Below are 17,442 nucleotides of genomic sequence, written 5' to 3' on the forward strand. Positions count from 1 at the left end.
TACCATGACCACGGAGGAGTGGGAGCTCAAGGATTGTCTCGCCGTAGGGTTAATCTGGTTGATGCTGCCAAGGAACCAAAGAAAGTGCGATTGGAAATGGTTCATACAGACGTTTGGGGACCATCTCCAGTTTCTTCATTTCTAGTACCAAAATTTCATGGATTAGATGTCTCGCACTGTGCAACGACAGCTCTCTGTTTCCCTAAGGCTAGTTAGATATCTCATGACCACTCTTTTCCTCCTCACCATATCTAGACACTAGAACGTTGATCCACTATTGTCTTATATAGTTAACGTTCACTCTTTAACGTCTAAGGACATTTTATAACTACCACGAAAATCAAAACATACAATAAATTCATATAAGTTTTACAACATATCGTATAATACAAAATAAGGTTAGACTGCATACTTGGTCGCGGAGAAACGTGTCATCGAGCTGAGTCATAGAGATATACGACTCTTTATCCTAAAAAAAAAATCTATATAATTTAAAATTTGGCAGCTCTGATACCAATCTGTCACTCCGAAAGATTGTAACTAGTCAATCCGAAAGATTGTAACTAGCATATAGTAATTGAAGCTCCACATGAAGTAATTTAAAGTTCCCCTTACCTAACTAAAGTTCATCTCATCTTTAATGAAGCACGAATTGCACTGAAGTTCATGAAATGCTTATAGACTCCAACTCTGAGTACTATTAATGCAATTATGTTTCATATGAGTTTGTCATAAATGAAACTAAGGTGCATTCAATACAACTTTATTTTCTTGTCATACGAGGCAAAATAGAAAAATTAAATCAAACAAACTGATGAACTAAACCGAATCAATCCAACCAAAATTGATTAGTTTGTTTTTTTTTTTTGTTGGTTTGTTGGTTTATTTGATAACCCTAGTATATTATAACAATTCAACTTTTCGTTTTATAGCCCTCCAACTACTCATAGAAAAATATATTTTAGTACAAGCTAAAAATATTAGGTGTTTAAGAAAAGGCATTTGGTTTAGTGGTATCTCACTTGGGGTGCAAGAGGTTTTTGAGTTCAATTCTTGAAATGCCCCTATCTCTAAATCTTTTCTTATCTAAGGATTTCATATTCGAAATCAACCTAACTTCATATTCGACATTTTATACTTACCATCATGCTCTTAATACTCATAGTCTTTCTTAACATCCCATCCCAAGGCTTTATTCTCCGAGACAAATTCTACATCCGAGGACTTCACGTGTTTCCTGCAATACGACAAAATATGACCTTAATACCTAGGCCTAAGGCTTCATACATATGTTTCAAGTGGTATAACAAGGGCATTTGGTCTAGTGGTATGAAAGTTCGATTCTCAAAATGCCCCTTCAAGAGATTGTAGTATGAAAGACATTTACCAAGTAAATAAACACATGAAAATAACACAAGTGACACATATGTAAACTATGTTATTAATATTTTATTTATATTACATCTTTCCTTATTTATGAAATAATGAGCAGAGATATTTTTCATTTTCACAATTACTGATGACGGGAGGTTTAGGATTTTTTAATGTAAGAATCGCGGGGATGTAGCTCAGATGGTAGAGCGCTCGCTTCCGATGTGGAAAGTACGGAGATCGATACCTTGCATCTCCAAATGAATCGATCACTAAACTTATGAAATAATGAGTGGAGATGTTTTTTCATTATCACTAAATATATTATTCCATCTTTCCTTATTTATGAAATAATGAGCGTAGATATTTTTTCATTTTTACAATTATTGATGACGGGAGGTTTAAGGTTTTCTGATGTAAGAATCGTGGGGATGTAGTTCAGATAGTAGAGCGCTCACTTCTGATGTGGAAAGTACGGGGTTGATACCTTGTATCTCCAAATGAATCGATCACTAAATATATTATTTCTTTTCAATTTTTTTCTTATTTACGACATAATGAGCAAGGATAGTTTTTCATGTCACTATTATTGATGACGAGACGTTTAGGATTTTGTGACATAAGAATCGTGGGGATGTAGCTTAAATTGTAGACCGCTTGCTTTGCATGCGAGAGGTACGGGGATAGATACCACGCATCTCCAAAATAAAACTATCTATTATTAAATATATTATTGAAAATTATTTCTTTTCAATTTTTCCTTATTCATGACAGGTTGAGTAGCGATATTCTTCATTTTCACTATTATTGATGATGGAAAATTTAGGGTTTTGTGATGCAAGAATTGTGGGGATGTAGCTTCGCTTAGCATGTGAGAGGTATGGCTTAGCATACGAGAGGTACGAGGATCGATACCTCGCATCTTCAAAAGAAACTATTTATTATTAATATTTTATTTCTATTCAATATTTCCTATTTTATGACAAACTTGATGGTGTTAATATAATACATGCGGAAGCAATTTGAATCTTAGGCACATTTAGAACATCAATTATAGTTAATAACTAGCATGTTGATAAGTATTAAAACTTAATGAGTTTAGATACTAACCTTTTGTAGTTCAAACTCCTTTTTCCTCACGAACCGGTTTCGAACCACCACTAGTATCTTCTCCACTATCCTCCGGCCTTAGAACGGGATTGTGGAATCCAGTGAGTGACTAAACTTGGGAGGGATTTTGTATATGTGTAGAGAGTGTTTGTGAGAGGTTTTTCTCAAGGTTTTTCACCAAGAAGAAGAAGACCTTCCATGTACCATGATCACTCTATTTAAAGAGTCATGTTTGCATGTTCATGCAAATTTGAGATCACCAAATTTTGAAACTCAAAATTCCACTCAAATGGTTGGGATTATGTGGCAAGCATGCATGTTTGAGTTAACCAAATTTTGACACTCAAAATTCCACTCAAACTTGCGGGGTTTATTTGGCAAGCATGCAAGTTTGGTTAAACCAAATTTTGACACCTCAAAATTCCACTAACATGTATTTTTCCATTAAATGAAGTCAACATTTTGGCTTTCTTCATTTTAATTGAACAATTAATTTGAATAATGAATTTGAAATTAGAGTAACATTAAATGATTAATTAAACTATTTAATTAATATTTAATATTAATTCAAATGCTAATCCCAATCAATTCCGACACATAATTGATTAAGATATTTAAATCTTATTTAAATATCTCAGATTCTCTCCTTTTGTTTAATTCGTAAATAAAACAAAAATGCGGTTAAATATATCGTATATATGTAGCGCATATTCCCTAATTTGAATTCGAACACTTCGAACTCACTCGTCACACTGTTCTATGGTTTAGTCTGATATGAGCTAGCAGAGGGACCTAATGGACTTATAGATCATGGGCTCCAACGATCCAAGATTAACCGGTTAAACTCATTAACCTGGTTCACCAACATTCGTTAACTACTAGGACACTCCACTATAGCCTAGTAATTGCACTCCCCTCACTATAGATATATTTCTGTCCATTTGATATAACCATGATTAGTAAGTCGATCCTTCACAGGTTGTTCGTAACTAGAGCTGGGTCAATTTACCATTTTACCCCTTAAGTTACTTCTTGTTCCTTATGTCTCACTGATCCTGTAATGAACAATTGGTTTGTGGTCCAACCAGTAAACCGAATCCCTCTCAGACCAATGAGAGGGTGGGGCCCCTTGTTCAAGACCTGGAGTCAGTGCTTAAGGGAACTACCTCTCTTCTATCCTTAAAAGTGGGAAGGCGTGAATTCCATCTTGCACCCCACGTCCCCAGCCATTCACCCAGTCTTACCCCTGAAATGGGAGACCTATTGAATCGGCGAACTAGAGCCACTCTCACCCATGAAAATCTAAGGATAATTCCGAATAAACAGGAGTTCATGGTTAGCTCAGGATTAAAATCGAGTTACCTAGGTTATCGAATGAAAAGAAAATCAGTCTCAACAGTAAACGACATTATAAAGTGAGAGTGGTTTTCTTCATGGTTCGATCTTATGCAATACTCATTGCATAGGATGCCCCCACTCACATGTCTTCACATGTACAATTTAGTGATCACATTGTTTATATCATATACAAAAGTGGGCCGCATCCATAGTGTCCCCAGAATAAGGTACTCAGCCTTATCCTTATACTATAGATCATTTTGACTATATACTTGAACATGATCCACTCTTATGTCTCTACATATAGTTCAAGTAACCATACTATAGCCAGAGTGTTCTTAGTTTATTGGATTTAGATTAATGATCGTAAAGTTCACTTTATTCAATAACAATCTTTACTGAATAAACAACAATAATAACTTTATTGAAAATAGAATATGTTTTTGTTTACAAACTATGAGTTTTAGGACATAAAACCCAACATTTGCATCGTCCATGAGATGCATTGCGGCTAACGTAACTCTCAGGTCGTATGAGAAAGTTCCTGTAGCGCTAAACTCTCAGGTCGTATGATAGAGTTCTTAAAGCTACCGCAACATTTCGAAGTGTTCGATCGTGTGAATTTTTCTTCAAAAGAGTCAACATCAAACGTCAGGTTTTTAATTGACAACCCATCAAGGGGAGCGTCGATTGCATCGATTCCATCAACGGTCTTCCCATGAGTTTATGGTGCATGACCCATTTTTTATATCATCCACCTTCGAGCGCCACCGTCCATGAAATGCATTGTGGCCAACGTAACTCTTAGGTCCTATGAGCAAGTTCCTGTAACCTTCAAGTATTGTTCTACGTCAAAAATAAAGTTTTTTAATTCCTTAGCATCCCGGTTCCCATTTAAGGGTTTGTGTTTTTGGATTTTCAGTTTCTTAAGCCAAACATGAGCTTGGCTTGGGGTGTGGTTCTCTACGACCCTCCTTGTCAAACTCACTCTGGTGCTCATCTCAATCATCTCAGCCATGATGGCGTTCAACAAAAAAGACCTTGAAAATGACCAGATTATCACATTAACCATTTGAATGACCTCAACCTCACTTGTTGAAATTGAACCAAATATGTATGATAGAACACTATTTAAGGTTCAAAGTTCATAAAAGTGTTTTTAATCTAGGATACTATTGAACTTGACCATTATAGTGCCTCTCAAACCAAGTCCATAAAAGTCTTTTGAATTTAAGATACTATTGAACTCATCCATTATAGTGCTTCTCAAACCTAGGTAAAGTTTAAATATAATTGGTGACAAAAGATGAAACTATAAAATAAAAGAAATAAGAAAATAAAATTTCATTGTCTAGAATCAAATTCGGGTCTCCTCGATGAAAGCCAGATCTTCTGTGTAATGTCTAACTCTTCGACACATTTTTTTTATGTGTGTGATAGAGTTCTCAGAGCTACCGTCACGTTTCTTGTTGTTCGATCCTGTGGCTCTTTCTTCAAAAGAGTCAACATCAAACAATAGGTCTTTGATTGGAAACCCATCTAGGGAGCGCCGATTGCTTCAATTCCATCAATGGTCTTCCCATGATTTTTTGGTGCATGACCAGTTTTTTATACCATTCACCTTCAAGCGCCACCATAGTTTTGCATCGTCCATGAGATGCATTGTGGGCCAATGTAACTCTCAGGTCCTCTGAGCAAGTTCCTATAGTCTTGAAGTATAATATCAAAACATATTAACGTATTTGATATGTTAAATATTAAAATAATTTATGTGTATCATAAACATTAAATAAAAATATATATTTGAAATTTGATGGAGATTCATATTAATTAAACATATATTATGATATTCTACGACATTTTAATATTATTTAAATAATATATTATATCTTAATGTATTAGGTATTCAAATATATAATTTGACAAAAATTATCACAAGTTCACTGTAAATAGAACCTTAGGGTTAAGTCAAAAAGCATCAAACACTAAATACTGTGACATTTTAGGTGATATTTTGCAGAGGAAGCTGATAAGGTCTTCAAAGAGCATGTGGTCATGTTTGACATTTTAGGTTAACAACATGGTGAAAAGAAACGAGAAATTTTGATACTGGTAGTTAACTACAAACCTTTGAATAAGGTTTTAGAATAAATAAGATATCCAATCCAAAACAAAAATGATTTGATAAAAATAATCTAGAGTCAAATGTTTTTATAAAATTGGACATGAAATTGGGATTTCAATTCTAATTTTCTAAAAGGACAAATATAAAGTAGCATTTATGTCCAATTTAGAAAATATGAGAGGAACGTTATGCCATTTAGGCGAAAAAACGCTCCATCCAAATTTCAGAAGATTATGAATGATATTTTCAATCCTTTTAAAAAAATTCTATAGTTTATATTGATGATGTGTTGATATTTTCTAAAACTATTAAGGTCAAGACTTTAAACATCTACATACATTCATTGATGTAATCAAAAGAAATCAGCTAGTTGTGTCCATACCCAAAATCAAATAATATCAAACTCAGATCCGTTTTCTTGGATTTTAAATTTATTTGAGCCTTATTAAAACCCATCCAATGGTCTTCTCTCAATTAGGCGTCTTATATCCTTCAAGATATCAGGCACATTTACAAATGTCTTGATGAGTGTCTTCAAAATAATACAAAGAATTTATTGGTAAGGGATATCTCTACGACCCAAAAAAATCAAATCATTAGTCAAATAAACTCTTTGTTAAGTCTTATTGACCCAATGGCAGATCTCATAATGAAACGTGACGCATCAAATATCGGATATGGAGGTATCTAAAATTGTCAAAGAGGACAGAGAATCAATTATCATATTTCATTCAAAAGTCTCGAATAATACCATACAAATTACAAAATAGTAAAAAAAAAATATATATTATTTCCATTGTACAAATTTTAAAAAAATTTAATTAACAAAACTATTAAAATCTATTCAAGAGTCAAATTTAGTTTTAGAAAAAGAAGGGAATAATCTTGTTTCAAAGAAAAAATTATTTTGCTCAATAGAAGTAAATTTTGTTGTGGTTTGATTTTAAAATTCTACCAATAAAAGAAGTTGAAAACACCTAGGGAGAGTTTCTAACAAAGTCTCTCTTCTCTTCTCTGTCTTCTCAAACTGATACTAATCCAACCAATCATTTGCATGGACTCAAAAATTCAATTACCTATAAAAGAAGTTGAAAACACCTTGTGAAAGTCTGTAAGGATACTACGACTTCTAGCTTTGCAAAATCAAGTGTTCTTGGTGCTTATCAAAATCGCTGCCAGAATAAAGTTTAACAAGTGGTTCTATGGTGTAGTGGTTAGCACTTTCGACTTTGAATCTAACGACCTGTGTTTAATTCTCGATAGGTAATACGTCAATTTATACAAAATTGGTTCATAGCCGATTCGGTAGGGTCACTTTTGGACCGATAATCTGTAGAAGGGGTCACTAAGATTGAGATCATACAAAATGGGTCCATAGCTCAATGTTAGAGCATTTGATTGCAGATCAAGAGGTCACCAATTCGAACCTAGTTGGGCCCTTCTATCTTGGATAGAAATTTGTTACACTTTTTGGACCGACATTATATCTAAGGGGTCACTAAGGTTAAAATTCTACAAAGTGGATCAATGGCTCAGTTGTAGAGAATTTGACCGGTCACCCGTTTGAACTTGGTTGGGCCCTTTTATTTTGGACAGGCACATTTTACACTTTTGGACTGACACTCTGTAGAAGGGGTCACTAAGCTTAAAATTATGCAAAATGGGTTCATAGCTCAATGGTAAAGCATTTGATTGTAGATTAAGAGGTCATCAGTTCGAATTTGGTTGGGCCCTTTTATTTTGGACAGACACTTTGTTCGATTTACTCCCGACCACATAGAACCATGTACTTAGAACCTAAGGGCCACTATTCTCGGACAAGAACCAAGAAATCATTAAGAAAAGAGTGTGGTATCGGACAAGAACCAAGAAATCATTAAGAAAAGAGTGTGGTATCGGACAAGAACCAAGAAATCATTAAGAAAAGAGTGTGGTATCCAAGCACCCTCTTTTAACATGCAATCCGTGCTTCGAGAACCCACCGAAAATGGGTCATGACTCCGTTTTTGTTTTCACTTACTCCTCCTACATTGGTATATTCTTCTTTGCCAGTAATTTCACATAATTTAACATTTTAAAAATCGGTAAATTTACCGCCCCTAAAAGTTAAGTTGAGGCTAGTTTCACATAGTATCATTGTCTTTGAGATAACAATTCTTTTCTATTTTATCTAAATTTTTTAAATATGGGTTCATTTCTACTTATTGTTGAATAAATGACATGAAACTAGTTTCACATAGTACCGTTGCCTTTTTCTCGTATTGGTGGAAGGATAATAGGTTGATAATACCTATAGGGTAGTTTTAAGGGTGACAACCAAACTAATTTTTTTTTTAAATTAAAAATTAGAATTATAACAATCTGCCTAAAACCCTCAGACTAATTTTGCTTCATTTCTAAATGCAAAGTAGAAAAATAGAAAACTTCATGTCTCCATCTTCTAAAGCCAATAAACCAAAGGGCCTAATATAGTAGAGAAATAAAAAAATGTTACCCTCATCTGTGTTGTGCTGTGCCATAAGTGATCAATGGATGTTGACTTTGATCAATTCTTACTATTTTTTTTTCTATATTTTGAAACTATTTTAAGCACTTTTCTTTCGTACTCCTTATAATTTTACCTTTTAAGGTTGTAAATATATATGCACGGTAACTACTGATTATCAGTCAACTGAGTTAGGTGGAAATAAATTTTGAAGATAAAATTAAAGTATTAATTTCGATGTCATCTTTACCTGAGTTTTGGGATATTGTTATTAATGAGATTCAATCTAATGCCATTAGTAATTCACAATGATAATATTCAAAATACTTGACAAAAAAGAATAGTCAACATAAGATATTTGAAACAAATAAATATTTTGTCCTATGTGGTATATCAAATCACTCATTTGAAATTCCTTAATAATAAACCTGAAGTCTTACATCTTTTATAGAGAAAAGTTCCTTAAATAGAAGTCTTATTAGATACTTCTAAGCATTTAGAGATCAACTAGACACAAAGCTAAACATTCTAAAAAAAAGTTAGGGGTTAAACTTTTAAGTTAACGTAATTTAAGAAACTTATGATTTTTATATTATCAAGAGTGATTCAATCTAGTGGACCCAAGAATTGAACCGAACCAAACCAACTAGTTAGAAAAATGATTTAGTGGAAGCATTTTCTCGCAAAGTAGAAGCAATAATGGAGGGTTTGAAATAATATAGTTTTCACCCCTTGTTTCTCGAGTGAATATTGAAATAATATAGTTTTCATGTTAAGTTTTGCACGGAAGAAAGAAAGACTGGGATGTAATGTATTATTTCAATTTGTTTGTAATATACAACAATATATAAATTAACTATAAGAAGTATATAAAATTACATGTTCTCCAAGAGCTTCAATAAACACTGGAGGGTTACTTATGCAACCACTTTAAAGGTGCTCAAGATCACAACGAGTTAGATAAAACAGGTCTAGAACTTTGAATCCAATAACTTGAGTTTGACTTGTGATAGGATCTCTCTTCTTGTGGAATCCACATAAAATAGGAAAACCATTCCAAAATCAATTTTAACAAGGGGTTCTATGGTGTAGTAGTTAGCACTTTGGACTTTGAATCCAAAGACTTGGGTTCAACTCTCGGGTAGGACCTTTAAGAAGAAATGACTTTGATGCGAAAACACAGAATAAGGAACGCATAAGGTGTATTTATGCATAACGTCTTGGGTCAAGCTTGGAACAAATTTTCTTGAGGCATAAGGTGTATTTATGCATAACGTCTTGGGTCAAGCTTGGAACTTATAGCCCAGCATGATATTGCATCTAGGGAAAATATTACTTCAGGGATACCACTTCATTACCTTATATAGCCTCTCGGGATAAGGATTCATGAGAAAACTCGAAAAAAAGGTGACTTCGACAGTTTAGTTGAATTGGCCATATCATCGTTTGCGCATTTTTCGCATCGCCGCCATCTGAAACTCGGCCTGTACAGCCACATTTACAGCGTTTCTCTCCTCGATTTCTTCGTGAAACTTAAAAATGGATGTTACAAGAAAGGGCTAGGGATTTATTTGACTGGCCGTATCATCGTTTGCGCATTTTTTGCATCGCCGCCATCTGAAACTCGGTCTGTACAGCCACATTTACAGCGTTTCTCTCCTCGATTTCTTCGTGAAACTTAAAAATGGATGTTACAAGAAAGGGCTAGGGATTTATTTGATAACTTCTCGTGGATCGTAGCCTAAGATATTTGTTACCAAAGTTCATCCAAAATCTGATTTATCGCTGGAGATAAAACAAAGGATTTCTTATTGGGTAGCCGATTCCAGGGGTTTCAAGGCCCTATTTCTTCATTGAACCCCTTCCATATCCTATCTTCAGACTAAAGGAATTGGTTTGGAGGAACGTCTTTGAGTGTAGGACCTTAATTTCCAAAAATTGTTCTCGGTATGCAACTCACTCGAAACGCCAAATTTTCAATCTCATGGGTAGCTTATTCTACGATGTCTCAGCTCTTGATTCCTTCATCAAGTTTACTCAACTTCTTCCTCTGAAGCTAGAGGAATCCTTAATTTGAAGGTAAAGGGATCGTAGATAAGAATTGTGACTCTTATCCCCAATTTAATTTTGAAACCTATTTCCTTCAATTTGGCACGCTCTCGAGGTTATTTTTCTTCGTGGTCTTCTATGGAAGCATTCCTTGGAGGTGCAGAAACTGATTGGAATCATTCCTGCTCGACGAGTCATCAAGTATCCTCGGATTGGATTTTCAAGTTTTTCTTGAAGTTCTTCAATGGCGGATTGAATTGGGGGAATGGTTTCTTGGCACTTTCAGCACTCTATTCCTTCATAGAACTTGTGGGTAATCTTGTTAGAAACTTTAGGAATAAGTTTGAAGAGAAATGGTGGAGGATTGCTCTCGAATTTGGAAGAAATCTGCGAGTAGGAGACCCATAATCTAAATGCTTATTGCCTTCGATTTGGGGATCGACCTTTCTCGATTCTTATTCCGTATTGTTGCTCCTACTTCAGACTTTATAGGAGGAGCTTAAACCAACATTGAGAGCTCCAGATTCTTCGTTATTTAGAAGTTTGAAGAGAAATGGTGGAGGATTGCTCTCGAATTTGGAAGAAATCTGAGAGTAGGAGATCCACAATCTAAACGCTTATTGCCTTCAATTGGGGGATTGACCTTTCTCGATTCTTATTCCGTATTGTTGCTCCTACTTCCGACCATATAGGAGGAGCTTAAACCGACATTGAGAGCTCCAGAATCTTCGTTATTTAGAGTTCAAACTTTCTGGATAATTTTTTGGAGATATCAACTCCGATCATAGCCTTACCGACCTTGGCTTTGAATACTACTCGTTGGATGTGATGATCCGTGCGTGCTCGTTCTAGATCATATCAAATTTTGGAGGAGATCCGACGGTTGAGATTTGAGTTCGAAAGATTTTTCCCGGATGGTCACGGTAGATGCTCTGATTCGAATTAGAGTGACATTTCTGTAATTATCCAGTCTTCCAGGGGTATTTTGGTAATTTGCCACTTTCTGAATATTTTATTATTATTTTTCTCAAAAAATCCATAATTTTTCTACAAATTTCTCATTGCTCTTTTATCATTTTTCCCTCTTTTTTAATCTTGAGATTCCTTCTAGATAAGGAATTACAAATTGGGAAAGATTCTTGATAATTGATAAAATGAGTTTTTTGCCCTTTTGATTTACTTTTTCCTTTCCAATCCTTTTCAAAAGGCCTTTTAACTCCTTGAAATTACTTGTTAGGGTACACGAGTGACTTGACTAAGTCCTTTGTTCTTGCTTAATCCTTTAATTTTTTTCCTTTCTATCCTTTGGGTCTTTCCTGGGTGGCTTATTCTTATGGGAGATAATTTCCTTAATTTTTGGGATGTTACATATACATACTCGTTACAAACAAAAAATAAGAAGCAGACTCAAAAGAAGAACAAAAAATAAGAAGCAGATTAAAAACAGAGGTTAGTCCATGGCCCACACTCCAAAGTCCGCTCTCATCCATGACCAACTCTTAGTTACTTAAAAAAAAATGATAAACATGGAGTGAGTACAACTTAGTAAGTAGCCTACTAGTAGGTTCTTAATCGCGACCATAAGCTAGGATATTACTTCTTGTTATGTTTTCGGGATCTTAAAACCTTTCCCTCAAATAACCTTCAATTTTCTCCCCATGAACACAATTTTCTCCCCATCTATCTTTTTTTAAACTCTTTTGAAAGTTAAAGAGTAGTTTTGAAGTTTTTTTTTTTTTTTGGAAAATTCAACCGTATTTAAAAAAAAAAAAATTATGAGTATTCTTTTTAGATAAAAGTGCAAAGTTCAATGGTATTTTTATTAATTTAGATTATAGTTTTAAAAAAAATACAAATTTTTGTTTATTAAGTTAATATTAATTTTATTAAAATACATAACACCACATCAAAATTAATTTATTGGGACTAAAATTAAAACTAAAAAATCAATTTATTTTAAACTAAAAAATTAATTTATTTTAAAACTAAAAACTATACTTTGTTTGACTAAAACATCCCTTATCCCAACTATAAAGAATTTAATTCCAAGCTCTCTTCTAATAGACAAACGATTTATTAACTTCTGTGGTAAGATTTCACTTCATCAATTTAAGTAGCGTTCAACTATAAATATCGAATTTTTAAGTATTGCTCAGCAAAGTAAATCTGTTGAAACTATCTATCAAAAGTGTTCCATAATGAGTTGTGGAGAAGTGTTTCCTTCAATTCAAATTTCAATTAAGGATGTCAATGACAAAAAAGTGCAAGAGGCTAAAAGGTTTGTAGTGGAAGAAAATAACAAGAGTCATGGACATCGTTTCGTTTACAAGCTATATCATGTGTCTTATTCATGGTTACTTAAATCTCGTTGAATTGGTGCACCTTTCACATCAGAGACATTTGTGCCTTAAACCAAGCTCTTTGCAATTGCGAACTTATTAAAAACTATTTGCTTGACATAATTGGACCAAAGGACGGTATGGACGACCATAGCTCACTGAATTTGTCTCCAATCATGAAGTGTGACGTCAGATCTTTGTGCATACCATATTCATTAACTATAACACGACAAGAAATTTTTTATGTTTTGACTGGGCATGCCATATTCTGTTGTTCTTATATATCTTTAGTTACTTGTGATTAAAGCAAAGAAGTATAGACATGGTTTCCAACCAACCCTTCCTTTATAGTTAGTTCGACGAATGGGTTTTTGTTATCATTTTATCGTTAACCCTTCCGCTCGATTTTGTGTTATGATATCATACAGGGATTGAGAATCGACCTTACTTGGAAAAAATTATATACTGTTTGATAATTATTGTTGATAACATAGATAAATTGAATTATAAGCATGTTAAGTTCAAAAGTAACAAATTACTTGTACACTTTTACTTATAATATTCGTATTCTTTATATAGCTATAAGGAAGGGAGAGATAGAAAAGATACTCATAATATCATTATGACTATGCCATATTTCATTAATAAAAGAGAGTAATACATCCACAAACACACACACATATATTTCGAGAGAGAGAGAGGGCTTATTATAAGTAGAGATAGCATTCTAGTAGTTGTATTGCTACTTGGGGACAAGGAACTCGAGAACTTCTTTAAAAGATGAGAGTTTATGAGTAGGTGGCGATGGATATATCACATGCACAAAAAGAAAGTTATGCACCTTTGTAATAAAAGACCAAGGAATATCATCGTTATTTATAACTTCTATCACAATAATATAAATTCTGCGAGGACGACGTTCTCTAGTCATACCAACCAGACCGTTCACCACACGATTGTAGATGAAACGATGTCTACTATTCTCGTTATTCTTTTCAACTTCGAACATTCCTGCATTCCGCACTACTAGGATATTGACATCCTTAATTGGTACTAAAGCATCTAAAGGCAACCCTTCCACACGGCTCATTCTAACACCTTTGGTAAATAGTTCCAAGAGACATTGTTAGGCCGATTTTGTTCATGAATACTTAAGAATTTGATATTTATAGTTGTAGTTGAACGCTACTTAAATTGATGAAGTGAAATCTTCCAATAGAGTCTAATAAAGCGTTTGTCCATTAGAATAGGTTGGAATTAAATTCTTTATAGTTTGAAATAATAGTTGTATTCTTTAAATCATTGAGACTAGTGTTATTAGTACTTGTTAGTATATTTGAGTATAAATATTAAAATGATTAGTTATTAAATATTGTTTGAATTAAAGCGTTTATAATTCAAATGATCTTCATAACCTAATTCATAAAAAAATAAATAAAATAATTAGGAAGCATTTATGTGCTAGATCAAAATAAGATGCATAAAAAGAACTTGCCGTAATTATTTCATTCATCGACCTTTAATCTTAAAAGTGACTTAAAATATTGCAATATTGTGATTCAATCTCCTATTATGAAATTAGGCCCAAACTAAATAAATAATATTTAAAAGATGGAAATATGGATCTTTTGAGGAATTCATCAAATTCCCTCTCCACAAGTAGCAGTATAACTACTAGATTGCTTTCTTTACACTTAGAATAAGTCCTCTCTCTATGTGCTTGTGGGACACTAGATTGCTTTCTTTACTTACAATAAGTCCTCTCTCTGTATGTGCTTGTGGGACATTACTCTCTTTTATCTATAAGAATGGCATAGCCATAATGATATAATAATCCTTATATAAGTATCTTTTCTTTTTCACTCGTACCCACCTTATACATGACATGTTAAATTAACTCATACTTAAAAAAATAATTTCTCTCTTTTGGAGATGCTAGCCATAATGATATAATAATCCTTATATAAGTATCTTTTCTTTTTCACTCGTACCCACCTTATACATAACATGTTAAATTAACTCATACTTAAAAAAATGTTTTATCTCTTTTGGAGATGCGGGTATCGATCCCCGTACCTCTTGCATGTTAAGCAAGTGCTCTACCATCTGAGCTACATCCACACAATTTTTGAATCACAAAACCCTAAATTTTCCGTCATCAATAATAGTGAAAATGAAGAAATATTGCTACCCAACATGTCATGAATAAGGAAAAATTGAAAAGACATAATATATTTAATAATAGATAGTCTTATTTTTGGAGATGTGGGGTATCGATCCCCGTACCTCTCGCATGCAAAGCGAGCGCTCTACCATCTGAGCTACATCCCCATGTTTTTTACATCATAAAACCCTAAATGTCCCATCATCAATAATAGTGAAATTAAAAAAATATCAAACTATTAATAACAAATAGTTTGGTTTGGTGATGCGAGACATCGATAATTGTGAAAATGAAAAAATATAATAACAAATTAAATACTTTCTTTTGGAGATGCGGGTTATCAATCCCCGTATAACTCGCATGCAAAGCGAGCGCTCTACCATCTAAGCTACATCTCCACAATTTTTACGTCACAAAACCCTAAACGTCTTATCGTGAATAATAGTGAAAATGAAAAAAATATCGCTACTCATTATGTCATAAATAAGGAAATATTGAATAGAAATAAAATAGTAATAACGAATAGTTTCTTTTGGAGATGCGAGGTATCGATCCCCTTATCTCTCGCATGCTACATTCCCACGATTTTACATCAAAAAACTCTAAACTTCCCGTCATCAATGATATTGAAAGTGAAAAACTATCCCCGCTCATTATGTCGTAAATAAGGAAAATTAAAAAAAAAACTAATATATTTAGTAACCGTTTCCTTTGTTGATGCATGGTATCGATCCCAATACTTCTCACATGGGACGCAAACGCTCTATCATCTAAGCTATATCCTCAAGATTTTTACATCACAAAATCCTAAACATCTCGTCATCAATAATAGTGAAAATAAAAAAAATAACACTATTCATTATGTCATAAATAAGGAAAAATTGAATAGAGTTTTAGTCCAACTGGGAGTTTGTTGGGTTTTATGTCCTTAAACTCATAGTTTGTAAACAAAAATATATTCTATTTTCAATAAAGTTATTATTGTTGTTTATTCAGTAAAAATTGTTATTGAATAAAGTGAACTTTACGATCATTAATCTAAATCCAATAAACTAAGAACACTCTGGCTATAGTATGATTACTTGAACTATATGTAGAGACATAAGAGTGGATCAAATTCAAGTATATTGTCAAAATGATCTATAGTATAAGGATAAGGCTGAGTACCTTGGGGACACTATGGATGCGGCCCACTTTTGTATATGCTATAAACAATGTGTTCACTAAATTATACATGTGGAGACATGTGAGTGGGGGCGTCCTATGCAATGAGTATTGCATAAGATCGGACCATGAAGAAAACCACTCTCACTTTATAATGTCGTTTACTGTTGAGACTGATTTTCTTTTCATTCGATAACCTAGGTAACTCGGTTTTAATCCTGAGCTAACCATAAACTCCTGTTTATTTGGAATTATCCTTAGATTTGCACGGGTGAGAGTGGCTCTAGTTCGCCGACTCAATAGGCCTCCCATTTCAGGGGTAAGACTGGGTGAATGGCTGGGGACGTGGGGTGCAAGTTGGAATTCACTCCTACCAACTTTTAGGGATAGAAGAAAGGTAGTTCCCTTAAGCACTGACTCCAGGTCTTGAACAAGGGGCCCCACCCTTTCATTGTCCTGAGAGGGATTCGGTTTACTGGTTGGACCACAAACCAATTTTTCATTAGAGGATCAGTGAGACATAAGGAACAAGAAGTAACTTTAGGGGTAAAACGGTAAATTGACCCAGCTCTAGTTACGAACACCCTGTGAAAGATTGACTTACTAATCATGGTTATATGAAATGGACATAAATATATCTATAGTGAGGGGAGTGCAACTACTAGGCTATAGTGGAGTGTCCTAGTAATTAACGAATGTTGGTTAACAAGGTTGATGAGTTTAGCCGGTTAATCTTGGATCTTTGGAGCCCATGATCTATAGGTCCATTAGGTCCCTCTGCTAGCTCATATCGGACTAAACCATAGAACAGTGTGACGAGTGAGTTTGAAGTGTTCGAATTCAAATTAGAGAATATGTGCTACATATATACGATATATTTAACCGCATTTTTGTTTTATTTACGAATTAAACAAAAGGAGAGAATCTGAGATATTTAAATAAGATTTAAATATCTTAATCAATTATGTGTCGGAATTGATTGGGATTGACATTTGAATTAATATTAAATATTAATTAAATAGTTTAATTAATCATTTAATGTTACTTTAATTTCAAATTCATTATTCAAATTAATTGTTCAATTAAAATGAAGAAAGTCAAAATGTTGACTTCATGTAATGGAAAAATCCATGTTAGTGGAATTTTGAGGTGTCAAAATTTGGTTTAACCAAACTTGCATGCTTGCCAAATAAACCCCACAAGTTTGAGTGGAATTTTGAGTGTCAAAATTTAGTTAACTCAAACATGCATGCTTGCCACATAATCCCAAACATTTGAGTGGAATTTTGAGTGTCAA

General features: G+C 33.7%; 1 non-coding gene across 1 annotated transcript; it reads right to left on the reverse strand.

The window, feature by feature from the left end:
- Nucleotides 1-15,075: 15,075 nt before the first annotated feature.
- On the reverse strand, nucleotides 15,076-15,148 carry TRNAA-UGC (transfer RNA alanine (anticodon UGC)). Its single transcript has one exon. It is a non-coding gene; the product is annotated as a tRNA-Ala (tRNA).
- Nucleotides 15,149-17,442: the final 2,294 nt, after the last annotated feature.

Source organism: Cucurbita pepo, chromosome 10 (genome assembly GCF_057944985.1).
Source record: "Cucurbita pepo subsp. pepo isolate OVF chromosome 10, ASM5794498v1, whole genome shotgun sequence".
NCBI classification, from domain to species: Eukaryota; Viridiplantae; Streptophyta; class Magnoliopsida; order Cucurbitales; family Cucurbitaceae; genus Cucurbita; species Cucurbita pepo.